This window comes from Ambystoma mexicanum, chromosome 7p (assembly GCF_040938575.1).
Source record: "Ambystoma mexicanum isolate Mex_15411 chromosome 7p, UKY_AmexF1_1, whole genome shotgun sequence".
Classification (NCBI taxonomy): Eukaryota; Metazoa; Chordata; class Amphibia; order Caudata; family Ambystomatidae; genus Ambystoma; species Ambystoma mexicanum.
The window spans coordinates 81,430,027-81,444,097 of record NC_090939.1 but is presented as its reverse complement, the minus strand read 5'-3'; positions in this window follow the sequence as shown (position 1 = coordinate 81,444,097).

Here is a 14,071-nt window from a genome sequence, read left to right as displayed (position 1 = left end):
TTGCTAACATTTAAAGTGATACCCTTTACTTTCATACAGACAGCACCATTGGATGTCCTATATGAATAGGTTTTGGGGCCTGCAGAAACAAATTCTACAATGTGTTTGCCCGGAGCCAGTTCGCTTGTTAAATTACCTAGATAATCCTCCAGGGGCGGGTCCTCGTCAACGGGTGAGCTGACAAAAACAACTGAGTCAGTATCGTGGTACAAACAACGTTCTTGGAGGGTATCCATTACTTTATATAGCTCCAAACGGGCATGGGCTGTTGTAAAACATGCAATAAAAATGTTAATGTTGTTGGAGCACGTTGGGTACTCTTTGGCGTACTTCCAACAAAGACACGCTGTTTCCTCGTCTGTAAACTGTAAGCTTAAAATGTCATGGCCCATGTCAAAAAGGTAAGCGGTCAACTCTTCGGGGTACGTTATAATGGTTGTGTTTGGAAGGTTGTTTCTTTGCGAAAATTTACCCCATAAGGAATTTAAACACAATTTAGCTAACTGGCGTCTAGAGGGGTTGTTTTCAATGAACTCGGATCTTAACCGTATCCCTTGGTGTTTGTAATAATCATCTATATATAGTTGCCGGGATTCAGCATCCTTGCAACTCTCAGGATAGCCCGACGCTTCCGGTTTCTCTCGAAGAAAGAGACAAATGTATTTTGTAAACAGTTCTACTGTAGCTTTCCCAAAGTGCCATATTTCATAAATCGTACCCAGCCGGTATCCTTTCTGCAAGGCTGCTTGTAGCTCAACAGTGCACCAGGTACCAGTAATAGATCGTTCCTCATCACTGTGTGTGCATTTTTGAGTTTGTTTTGTAGTGGCATAAGTCATACATAGCGGGAACATTAGTTTTCCAGAAACTCTTTGAGGGAGCACTGGAAAAGAATGTTTTTTTAGGTGGGTACACCTGACATTTAATCAGCCCAAAATATTGTTTAACATCTCCAAAATCTTCATAGATGATTTTGGGGTGCCCTAATGGGTATGATTTTGAATTGTTAACAAAGGGGTAGAGACTGGTAAAGTCCAAGTAATGTATCTTTTCACCAGGAGCCATCTCGTCGTAAAGTTTAACAGCATTAGTCCTCCCCCCCCAAAAAGAGCACAGGGTTCTAGGAGTTCTGGTAGATTTGTTTGTTTAAAAAAACTGTTTAGCCCCTCATCATTTTTTAGCATATCTGTCCATTCATGCTCCCAAAGTGTAATGACGCGCAAACCACTGTTTTCAAGAAAATTCTTTTTTAAAAGTGTTTTTCTATGTAGATGGTGAAAAGTACAGCCCATCATGGTGTTATAGTCATTTTCCTTATAGCAGCGGGGGCACCCGTGAAAAAAAACAATCATTACATTTGTAGGCCAATTCTTCTCCATTTAAATAAGCATAACCATCTAAAAAATGGGGACCAATCTTTTTTTCCCCTCCACGCAGGGCATCTTGTATAGGTATACCGTCTTGATGGGACACATACATCAACCACTGTATGGAAGGGGTAGAAAAGCGTTTTTGTTTTCCATGGTACACGTCGGTTGGCACAAGGGCTATTGTTTCAGGCTCTAGAAACAGTTGTTTGTATATATGCATACACATGCTAGCTAGCATGATAAAAGATAGGAACAGGGGACAAGCACCGCATCAGGGAGGGCCATCAGGACACCTCAAGGGAAGAATGGCGGACCACTGGTTAGTGGATGCCTGGAGGGAGCTAGAAGGGGACAAAGAAGGTTTCACCTTTTACTCGCATGTCCATCGCTCTCATCAAGGATAGATTTCATCTGGCTGTAAACAAGACTACTGGGAACAGCAAAGAGCATAAAGCTGGGCCCGATAACATGCTCCAACCATGCCCCAATGTTAATAACTTTGTCCAGAAAAAGGGCCCAGTCGGGCTTGTGGAAATGGAATTACCCAACTCCACTATTCAAGGACGAGGTCCTGGTGGCGGAGGCGAAAGGGGAAATTGAAGCCTTTTTTGAAACCAATAAAATAGTAGACACAACTCGGCAGACCCGGTGGGACGCCTTCAACGCAACTCTCAGAGGGAAGATAACAGCCATGAAAGCAAGAAGAGATAGGGAATTGAAGCTAGAAGAGGCTAGGCTGGAAGAACAGCTGAAAGAAATGATGGCAAAACTGGGTCCAGGGCAGTCTCTAGCTACTAGAAGGGAATACAGAGCTGTCAGAGGGCAACTTGATTTGATACAGACGAGGGCAGTGGACCAGAATCTACTTCGGCTCAGGTATTCCTTAGACCTGGCAAAGGTTTTACACTTGGGACGTTTAAACTTGGATTCATCCATCACAACAGACCCGTCTCTTTGACACATGTGACAATGAAATGTACATTTGTGAGACATGAGATTGTTGTATATATGACAACAAAAAGGGCATAAATTCTGTACCCCTAGAAAACCTTGTAGATTTAAAATACCGTAATAGTGTTTCTCATGATGTAAAAGGTAGACAGTGTGTTTATTAAAAAGGTCACCCTGGGAAAAATATTTCCAAATCCGGTCTTCGTTTTACAAAATTTTGATCGGCACCCCAAAGTAATCTTCAAATATACACACTTCATTAAAACCAACCATGACGTTGGGGGGTATACCCAGAGTCTGGTGGACCTCTAAAGCCTTTCTTTGTATGTAAGCGTCAGTAACGGTTCTAGGCTCCAGCAGAACTATGATACTGGCAGCCATACATATATTTAAGTCCCCATATTTAAAATCCAAAAGCCAGCACTGCTTCTTAGCCACAACCATACTGTAGAGTGTTTTCTTTAAAGGCCTGTACACGCCTCCCTCTCTAGAGCTAACAATCACAGTTACAATTCTTAAGGGGTCTGTTACAAGAAGCTCGCCTTACTTTGTAGCAAACGTCCAATGTTTTCCAAAAACTCTAAAACATCAAACACCTGGCGATAGGATCGCCTGGTAAAAAGAGGTCTGTTTAAAGTAGAACTGTCTAAACAGATCTGGAAAAAGTCATTAGGACCAGATGATTCCAAAATGTGGGAAACAAACCTCTCAACCAATTCTGTTATCAGTAACAGTGCGTGACCTGTTAAGGTTATCCGATCTAGATTCATGAAGCGAAAAACTTCATGGTATTCAACACTTTTATATTTTGGTATATCATGCTGGTATGTTCCCAAACTCTGTAAAAAAAACAGTTTCTGTATCAGACGTGTCAGGGGTATTTGGAGAGTGAAGCTCTAAATGTTTCTTTGCACGGTGGCTAATGATAGCTTTTGCTTTTTTTAAACGTTTAAAGACATTTTCCTCTGCCTTCTAGAGCAAAGCCATTTTAAACGCAGGCCTCAGTACCTTTTACAGGTAAATGCTGTATATCTACGGGTGGAGGAGGTGTGTGCGGATCTTCCAGGCCTTGCCCTGTGGTGTTAGGGGGCGCTATTACGTCTACACCGTTTGTGGACTGCCCGAGACATAGCCCGGTCCTTAATGCGGTTATGGGGGTTGTCAAGTGTTTTGTAGCAGTCCTAGCTTTGTTTTGTAAAGTCTGCTTTTTATAGTCTAGAGCCACTGCATTGTTTTTAGATTTCATGTTGAACAAAAGGTGTTTGGCTTTACAAACACGCCTACGCATATCAAGTAAAGCTTTCTTAGTACACTTATGCTTTAATCTATACCTCTGTCATCATAGGTTTACTTTCTTATGTAAATCTGACAATTGTTTTCCTTTTTTACCATTTGATACGTTTACCCCAAATAATCGCTTAGCAGTGCCACCCCTTTTATAGCCGGGGACCGTCACCCTGTCGGCTGGTGTGTTAACATGTTTAGAGGTATGTAGGTTAGACAATGGTTTATTATGAGTCTTGTAAAAATTGTTCTCTGCACACACCCGTTTGTTTACACCATTTGGCCGTGTGCTTGAAAGATCTGGCGGCTTAGGGGGATCATTTAACCTTTAAATAACAGAGGCATATGCAAATTCTTCACAATCTATTTTTATGGGGGAGTCTGAGATAACTATAACAGGCTCTTTTACAGGGGAATCTACAATAGGCTCTTTTACAGTGGAGTCTATTACAGGCTCTTTTACAGGGGAATCTAAAATAAGCTCTTTTACAGGGGAGTCTATAATTATTAGAACAGTTTCAGAATCGGGGGCTGTTGGTACACCTGGTACCACCGAGTCTTGTTCTAAATTTTAGGGAATATCAGCATATCTCTCACTGGTGGGGATTGTGGGTGAATACGTATGGGGTAGTGTACGGTCTCCACAATCTGGAGACCACGGCCTAGCGACGACAGGTGTTGGGTCTAAAGGGGTTCTGGCCTTTAAAGATGAAAACACATGAGATGGGTTAATCCCGCCACAACCTATACACCGCAACCGCAAACTATCAGCTTCTGGGGCTGTAGGTGTTGCAGCCTTTACCCGGGACTGTATACTTTTATCACAGCTAACAGACCGGGGCTGAGGGTCATCCACCGGGGTGACCTGAATATTCCTGGTTTCCACAGTTTCAGAGCTAGTAACATTTGAAACATGTTTAACCCCTTTAAACCGTACATCTTTTTCAAACTTAATTTACGTTTTTTGTTTAAAATATTTTGGAGCCCCACACATTCCTCATTGTTGTGTCAAGGTGTTCTGTGTAGGGCTGACCTGTTTTCTTCACACAAGCCGTTGGTGGGACCGCAAAGGTCATAAGCGCAACACTAGACCCTAAAAATAAACATAATAAAAATAATTAGATACATAATTACAAAACTAAAAGCAAAAGCCTGATTCCTTATGACCATACACCATCCTAAACACCAGTACATGCTTCCTTCTAAACCATCCAAAACCCATAAGAAACCTACAATAAAATACACCCTAGATACCTCTATACACCTGTAAAGCTGTAAAAGTATTTGGTAAGCAAACATAAATAACATACCATGCGTACTGCCCCTGGATAGTTCCTTTTCAGAATCCCCTCAAAACGCCTTAAGGTCTGGCCTGTTTTCTTCACACAATCTGCTGCTGGGCCTGCAGAGGTAGTATGCGTTAAGCCTTTAGCCTTGTGCGCAACACTAGGCCCTAAAAATAACCATAAGAAAGTTAAATACATAATTACAAAACTAGAAGCATGAGTCTGATTCCTTATAACCATACAGCATCCTAAACACCAATACATGTTTCCTTCTAAGCCATCCAAAACCCATAAAAAAACCTATAATAAAATACACCCTAGATACCTCTATAAACCTGTAAAGCTGCAAAAATATTTGGTAAGCAAACATAAATAACATACCATGCATATCAGTCTCCAAACGCTTCCTTTTGAGGGGCCCCTCAATATGTTCTGCTCGGCCCAACAATTGTAAATCTATATAAAAATAGTATAACATAAATCCAAACTTACATACCACATGCCAAACACACACACACACACACTAAACATTATAAAATAGAAATATGTATTACCTTTGGCACACCCAACTGTAGCTTTTACAACTTTAGAAATTGCAGCATTCACATGCTTTCTCTTCTTGGAAGCCTTTTTGCCATAGGTATGGTCTACTGTAATGTTAATACAAAAGCATGTATTTTAATTCCTATGTGATTACACCTTAAATCCTAATGCCAGGTGTTCAAAGAAAAAACACTCTAAAATATGATTTACAAAACGCCTCGGGTCTTTACACAGTGTAACAGCCACACCACATCCAAATACAAACTCAAAATACCCTTTAAAGGTTGAGCCAGGCCCATTTAAAACAAACCCATGTTCAACATACATGTGTTCTATTACCGTCTAAAGAGCCATATTCCTGCTCTTTTTTAGTCCTCCGTTTCGAAATTAAAAAGACATATTTTATTTAAATGAAATACAACGATCTTTTTTATTCACACCGATTCAACTCAAAAAGCTTCGCCCTCCCTGTCCATTTAAACATTCCTCTACAATGTTTACTCACGGTGCCATTTTCAAAGATATCTCCACACGCGGTTCTAAACAAATCAATATTAGAGATTGCCTATGCAAATACCTCTTCTTTTACATAGCACGAGGCAACAAACCCGTGTTAACTAACTTATTACCATCTAAAGTGCCGTATTCATGCTCTTTTTGTTCCTTCATTTCTAGATTAAAAAGACATATTGTTTTTATTTTAATAGGCTCAAATAATCTTCTGTCCACCCTAGATTCAAATCTCTCAATTTCACGGGTCTGCATTATTTACTCACTGGATCCTTTGGAAAAAGTTCAACTCCCTTGAGGTCTCCACAGCAGGCCTAACTAATCAATATTAGAGATTGCCTATGCAAATACCTCTTCTTTTACAGAGCGCGAAGCAACAAACGCATGTTAAACAGTCAAATTACCTTGTAAAGCACAGACTTCCTGATCTTTTTCAGCATCTAATTATAAAATAAAACACATACTGTAGCTTTATTAATCAGCTATAAACTCCAATCCCACCCTAAATTGAACTCTTTTAGTTTAGCACATCCTGCCCCGTTTACATTGCCTTGTTTATTCACGGTGCCCTTTTTCAAACAACTTAAACACCTTTCAGCTGTAACATTAATTGAACAGTTATGAATCAAAATACACATACCCTTATCTATACATTTTTTGAAGTCGAATTCATCGTAAAACGACGGTGCTTCATATCTCTACATCAAAAGGAATCAAGAATTATACACCTTAAAACATTTTTAAAAAATGCACTTACTTCTTTTCCAAAGTCCATGGCCCCTTTTATTTCTAATAACCAGGCTCAGAAGTGTAAAAGAAAAGAGCGCCTGCCCATTACCGTTTTATATATATATATATATATATATATATATATATATATATATATACTAGGCCGGTTTAATATTTAGCCTATCACCCCACATTATCAACTATTTACATAAAACGTATATATTGTCAGAGACACACAACTGAACTCTTACATTTAAAGACGTGGCCTTTTCCAAACTATACACGTAGATCCTAAGCTACAAATGTTTACCATGACACTGCTTAAAACTCCATGCTCCATTCAAAACGAAACGAATGCTTCTTTTACAAACATAGCCAAATGTCACACATCAGAGCGCGACCGAAATATTGATCGTTCCCACAACGTCACTAAGCTTCTATAAATACCACAGTTAACTGTACAATGTCGGACTGATCCTTCCATAAAGCACCAAACTTTTGCCACACATAAGGATTACCACAACACAGCTCAACGTTTATAACTTTTAAGCTTTCTTTTTACCCTGCTTATTTCTAAACACACAAACACACACACACCAAACCTAATCCAACCCCCCCACACACACACACACACCCCCCCACACCACCCGCAATACACACTCCACAACAAAACACACCACAACCAAACACACACCAATATACATGCCACAACACTCCCCCCCCACACATACACCATATCCCAACACATACCCATACTAACTAAAAGCTTTTAACACCCTATACCAAAACTTACATGTTTCGGAAATGTATTTATTAATTAAAAAGTTCCACAGACAGCCCAAGCATATGGTCAGACTCCAGCAGCGCCGTGTACCTCTCTCCAGAGCTCCTTCTCTATATATACACCTCACTACGCCCCTATGGGAGGGAGCATAACTACATCACCCCCATAACGCCCCAGGCCTGCCCCCTGCCCAACAACTTCATACCTACATCATCTCCCAGAGCCCTGTACCTTGACACAGTCGGGATGTCACAATCCCTGCTGGGCCACATCTAGCCCCAAAATCATAGCTCACCCCCACAACATCACTGCCAGGAAACGCCCTTTCCTAGGGCTGCACTTCGGGAACACACTGCATGACGTCACTACTAGGTAAGGCGCTAGGGGAAACTACAGGGACACACCCGTGATGTCACAATCCCTGCTGGGCCATGCCTAGCCCCAAAATCATAGCTCACTCTACGACATCACTGCTGGGAAACGCCCTTTCCTACACCTTCACTTCCGGAACACATTGCATGACGTCATTACTAGGTTAGGCGCTAGGGGAAACTTCAGGGACACTCCCGTGATGTCACAATTCCTGCTGGGCCACACTTAGCCCCCCAAAATCACAGCAAACACCACCCCATCCCTTCCGGGAAACGCCCTTTCCTAGGGCTGCACTTCAGGAACACCTCGCATGATGTCACTACAGCACAGGGACATGCGGTATGGAGGTCCTTCCATTAGCACGGACCTCTCAGGGGGGTGTGGTTACTGCCTGTCAGTTGATGAAAGGTAAATGCTTGTTCTACTTACATGTGTAGGGAGACTTACCTTTCATGCAGGGTAATTGCATTATTTCTGTTGCATTCTGATTGCATGCTTTACAGAGGAAAACATTTTTGTCAACAGTTATTTGAGCCTTACACTGTTAGACTTGGCAGCAGAATCTGAGCCTTTATTGCAAGGATCCATGCATATTATGATCATACATAATAAGCTAAACTGGCAGCCCAGAGCGAGTCCTTTCCTGCCCAGCGAGAGGCCCTGGTGGAGGCGTTTGTGTTCAACTACATTACATTAAAGAGCCTACCATTCCCAAATGCGCTACTCCTGAAAATAGGAATGGGTAGCTCCCCCCGCCCCCACTCTTGTGCTCTGTCATTGTTGGTGCATGTGAACGTTCTGAAACGTGCCTGGGTATTTTTTCTGGCCGCATCTCCCAAACTCCCAAATATGTGACAGAAACAGCCTCCTAATAGTTACATGGTGAACCTAGTGACAGGGCATGTAAAGAAATGGGAAGGCAGTAGGATTGGGCAGTCTTATTCTCCACTAAGTTCTTTGTCTACACCAATAATATTAATAACTTGTTTTTAAATATTGCTAATATCATTGCGGATCCAAGTACTTGGTAGTACACTCTCAAAGAGCTGCAAGTCACACACAGACCCCAGCAGCCAGCGCCCAACCGCTACATTCACATATCGATTTTACTAGATATCTGTGGTGTCTCAGGGCTGCTGAATAGATAAACAAATATGGTGTGAAATGAAAATTCGTGGGATCAGTAACTGCATTGAGAAAAGTAATAAAGGCCTTGACGGCGCAGCATCATTGCGTAGTAACCACTGAGTGCCATGCACACGATGACACAGCCCTCAAAACATGCACACGTGCGGATAAAAGGGCCATGCATGGTCACGAGAAGGACACATTTCATGTTGCCATTGAGCAGAGCCCTGTTTATGTCGATGGTTGAACGCATTTACTTTTAGCGGAGGCGGCTGGTGCCAGGTTGTCTGCCCTAAAAACCAAAACCAGCTTGAGGATTCAAGGTAGCAATTGGTCTCTTCCTGCTGTGCATATGTATGCTGCTTCTATGTGACTTTACCCAATTAAATTACAGAGAATGATTTTATAACAAAACTTTTATAACGATATTTTTCATTATTACTGTTTTGATATGATGATAGGATAGGTTATTTATAACGCGCTTAATATCTAAGCGCAGACCCGGGGATCAAACCTGTGTTGCTCCCAAGGCGAGCACGTTGCCCCTGAGCTATCCTCCATAGACTTTTTGTTATTAAAGTCATTCTCTGTTTTGTATTCGTTAAAAGCACTGGATACCATGTATACTGCTGCATGTATACTGTGTGTGCCTTAGGAAAGCTTGTGATGATAAATCACACTGGGAAGCATTCCACCCCTCGGCTGCAAAATGGATCTATTATTGTTATCATGATTATAATTGTTATTGTATTTATTGAGCACGGACCTAGCTTCAAGAAGCAACAGAGCGCTTTACAGAGGCATTCAACAGTACAGATGCATAACCGAGCGCTTTACAGAGGCATTCAACAGTACAGATGCACAACCGAGCGCTTTACAGAGGCATTCAACAGTACAGATGCACAACCGAGCGCTTTACAGAGGCATTCAACAGTACAGATGCACAACCGAGCGCTTTACAGAGGCATTCAACAGTACAGATGCACAACCGAGCGCTTTACAGAGGCATTCAACAGTACAGATGCACAACGGAGTGCTTTTCAGTGGTAACCATAGAGCAGATGTACAGCGGGAGGTAGGATACAGAGGGGGACAGAGGAGGGGTACAGCTGTACCGGGTGGCGGGGCCGGTAGCGTCCAGAGAGTCAGGTGGCACGAGGGGGGGACGTGATGGCCTAGTTGGCTTCATTTTAATAAGAAGAGAGGGCCCTAGACTCCGATTTACAGCTTGTGTGGTCAGATCCTGGCTCAGGCACGTGCACTGTGTGATCTGGGGCAAAAGTATATTGTCTGTCAGAGTTAACTTTCTGGTGTGGCGCATACACATCTACAACCAAGTCCGACAGCCTGCACACCTCACATATTTTGAGCTGTAGGAGCTGAGGACTCATTGCATCATATCTTTTTGAGGAAGCAGGCACATGTCTCTCACTCAGGGCGGCATGATATATATGTCATTCATAACGTGCCTGTACACAAGTGTTTCTAGGCACAACATGACAAGGGAGGGACGACAGAGGGAGGACAAGACAAACTATCTTGCTAGGCCTTGTGACAGTCAGATTGTGCAAGCGTGACAATGCAAAGTGCAGGTGGAAGTGCGAGGGAGGGGGAAGTGCAATCAAGCAAGCAGTGCTCAGAGTAAGTGCAGCCAGAGCAGCACGGCTCTGGGTAAGTTCAAGGCGGCAGGGGACTGTAGCGATTCCAGTTACAGTCCCTAAGTGTGCGGCAGTGCAGAGGAGACTGATCATGGAGGAGCCTGATACCTGGTGAGACTCTGAGGGTACCAAGTAACCAGTCGGCTCAGCAGACAAGGAAGGTCAGCCGATGGTCCAGCTCAAGTTTGAGAGGGGAAGGGAGGCCATTCCAGAGTGAGGCACATGCAGAGGAGAGAGATCTACCCCCCACTCTCTGCCTGGAGAAGCGTCTGATCCTCAGTGAGTTGGAGGTAGCTGAGCAAAGGGCTCGAGAAGGAAGGTATTTTGGAAGAGAGAGTTGGATGTAGTGCAGGCACTGGCCCCAGAAAGCCTTGTGGACTATGCAGAGGGTCTTGAACTTGATGCTTGCAGCCACTGGGAGCCAGCAGAGAGATTTCAGGGCTGGAGAGATACGGTCCCTGGGCTTGAATCCAAGGATAAATCTTGCAGTCCTATTCTGGATTAGTTGAAGGGGGCGAAGGGAGGATTTAGGAAGATTGAGGAAGAACCTGTTACAGTAGTCCAACCTAGAGAGGACCAGAGCTCTGGAGACACATAGTTTCAGGGGGGGTGGTGAGTTAGGAAAGGGAGAATGCCTCTGAGAAGATGCAGTTGAAAGTGGGCCCTCTGCGATGTGAGGAGAGAAGGAGGGAGAGGAGTCGAAGGTGACATCAAGGTTTTTTGCCTCACAAGAGGGTGGGGTTGGGGGGGGGGGGACTATGGAGGGTGGCCAGAGAGTAGCAGGGAAGGAGGGAGCAGGGGTGCCAATGAGAAGGATCTCAGTCTTACTGGCATTAAGCTAGAGGTCATTAACAGCACCCCATACCTGAACAGTAGTCAGACAGTCACGAATGAGAGAGGAAGAAGGAGGAAAGCTTGAAGGAGGGCTGCGTGCTGTCTGAATATCACTGAGAGTGAGGAGAGAAGGAGGAGATCAAATGGGCTAGAGGGGAAGGTAGATGTTGAAGAGCCATGGCTAGAGGATAGAGCCCTGAGGGACGCCGCAGGTGGAGAGTGTGATGGGGAAGGAAAAGGGCCCAGTTCAACCCTGGGAAGGCCTGTCAGGAGGAGGGAGGTGAACCAGTCCAGTGCCAGGTCTGTGATGCCAAGAATATGACGGAGCCGATTTATAAGGGTGGCATGACTGACAGTTTCAAAGGCAGAAGAAAGGTCGAGAAGAATGAGAACGGAAGGAGAGTTGGAATCAAGATTTGAGAGCAAGTCTTCATGGGCATTCAGGAGTGCAGTTTGTGCCTCTGGCTGCTCTCAAGCCAGACTGGTGATCGTGGCGGCAACTAACAGATTCCGTGTGGTGGATCAGCTGGGAGATGACCAGCTTCTCCAAGAGCTTGCCCAGGAAGGGGGTTAAGGGCAGTAGTTATCCAGGCAGGAGGGGTCAGCAGAAGGCTGTTTGAGGAGAGGGTTGACAAGGGGGTGTTTGAGGGGTAGTGGGAAGGAGCCAGTGGCAAAGGGGTGATTGCAGAAATCAGCCAAGGCTGGGGCAAGGGATGCAATGTTGTCCTTGATAGTTGCAGCACCTGGTTGGAGGAGACTTTCATAGAGAGGACTTGTCTAGAGATCTCATCTGGTGGTATCGGGGAGGAGGAGGGAAGGGGAGAGGGGGCCAAAGGAGGCCTGAGAGCAGAGAGGGAGAAGGGAGGGGTGAAGAGGAGAGTGATAACAGGATGTCCTGAGTTTTGGTTATGATTCCAGGCAGCCCCGGTGAATCGCCCCATCTGCATGGAGCGGGCGTCTAACCAAGTCACTGTTAATAAATCAATGGTCCTGTGTTGGGGCAGCACACTCTGTGCCTGCTGTAGTCAGAGGCCCAGTGCCTCTCCTGTCGGCCGGAGCAGCGGCCGCAGAATGAGCTGTAAGTCTCCCCACCATGCCCGGGCAGGGATCAGATGGTCCGTGGGCCACCTCTGCTATATCCCATACAGGCACGCCGCAGAAAAACCTCACCAACCCGGGCTGCCTGGGTTCAGCAGCAGTCTCCTGTCAGCCTCAATTTTCTGTCTGGAGGACAGGGCAGAGCAGCAGAGCACCACCACGCAGCTCAGGAACCTCATTGCACCTCAGCCCGCTCCAGACCTCAGGCGAGATGGCTCCACTGCCAGCTCCTGCAAATCGCACTATCCGATGACCATTGATGGCAGGCATATTCCGAATGGGCCTGTCCGTTCACCTTGGAGCAGCATCAGCCGGCAGTCATCTTTCTCTATAGTTTAAAAGTTTAAAGGTAAACTGATTTAACGTTACTGAGGATTCGAAAGCTTGTGCTGACAATTCCAGTACTTGTCCACTGGCAAGACAGTTGGAATTGGACTTTCTGCTAACTCAGCAATGTGAAGGAAACTACTTGGGAGCCAGAGGCCATATCTCACAGCAACCTGAATGGACATTCTTGAGTGAAAACCTTGATAGTCTACTTGATGGTTACAATCCTCTTCAGGGGAGGAAATGCCAACCCCAGTGAAGTGTTAAGGATTCTCCAGAGGAGCCGAATCCTCTTCCCGAGAGACAAATTGCACTTTCTGATTTACAGAGAATCCAAGTCTGATCAATGTATGGCACACCTTCTGAATGTGCTGTAGAAGCAGGGTCTTGAAAGGGGCTCTGATCAGCCTTTTATCTAGATATGGATGTAAATTACTCCCTGGCAACATGAGGTGAGCTACCATCACTGCAAGGACCTTAGGGACAACCTTTGGGGCATCGTTCAGGACGGAAGGAAAGTATTTCCACTGGTAATTCTGACCTCCCATTGGGAACTTCAGGAATTCTCATCAAGATATTTCCTGATGCGTACGCAAAAACTGGCACCCTAGAGGTTGAGAGGAATCCGCAGACTTTCTTTCCCTTGCAAAAAGAATGCAGATTTATGCAAAATTCACCATGTGAACACTGTCTAACAGAAGCAAGATGGTTAGAAATGATAGGTTCAAAGTACTTTAGATTCTTTTGGTATCACTAAGCGCTGTGAATACAGTCCCCAACCCTTTTGGTGTTTTGGAACCTCCTTGATGGGGTCCAGAGACAATACCTTCAGAGAGGAGTTCAGGGTCACCCTCTGCTGACATGGAGGTGATGCTGTTGGAGTGGACGGAAGCTTTAGAGAGTAACCCCATCTTATTACTTCCAAGTAACTTCGAATCTCTCACTCGTATTCGGCACTATATGTTAACTACAAAACAAGGGTAGTCCATGCCGCCATAAGAAAACATGAAAGGGGGCTTCTTCGCACTAGAAGGAACTATGGATGGCAAACTATATCACTATGAGACTCTCAGAGTGTGAGGATTATGCATTCATTTAGTACTTAGATAGTATGTGAAATGCAACACTGCTCTTTATAGTTCGATGGAACCCAGGATGTAGACATTGGGCCTCGTTACAAACCTGGCGGTTCGGAAA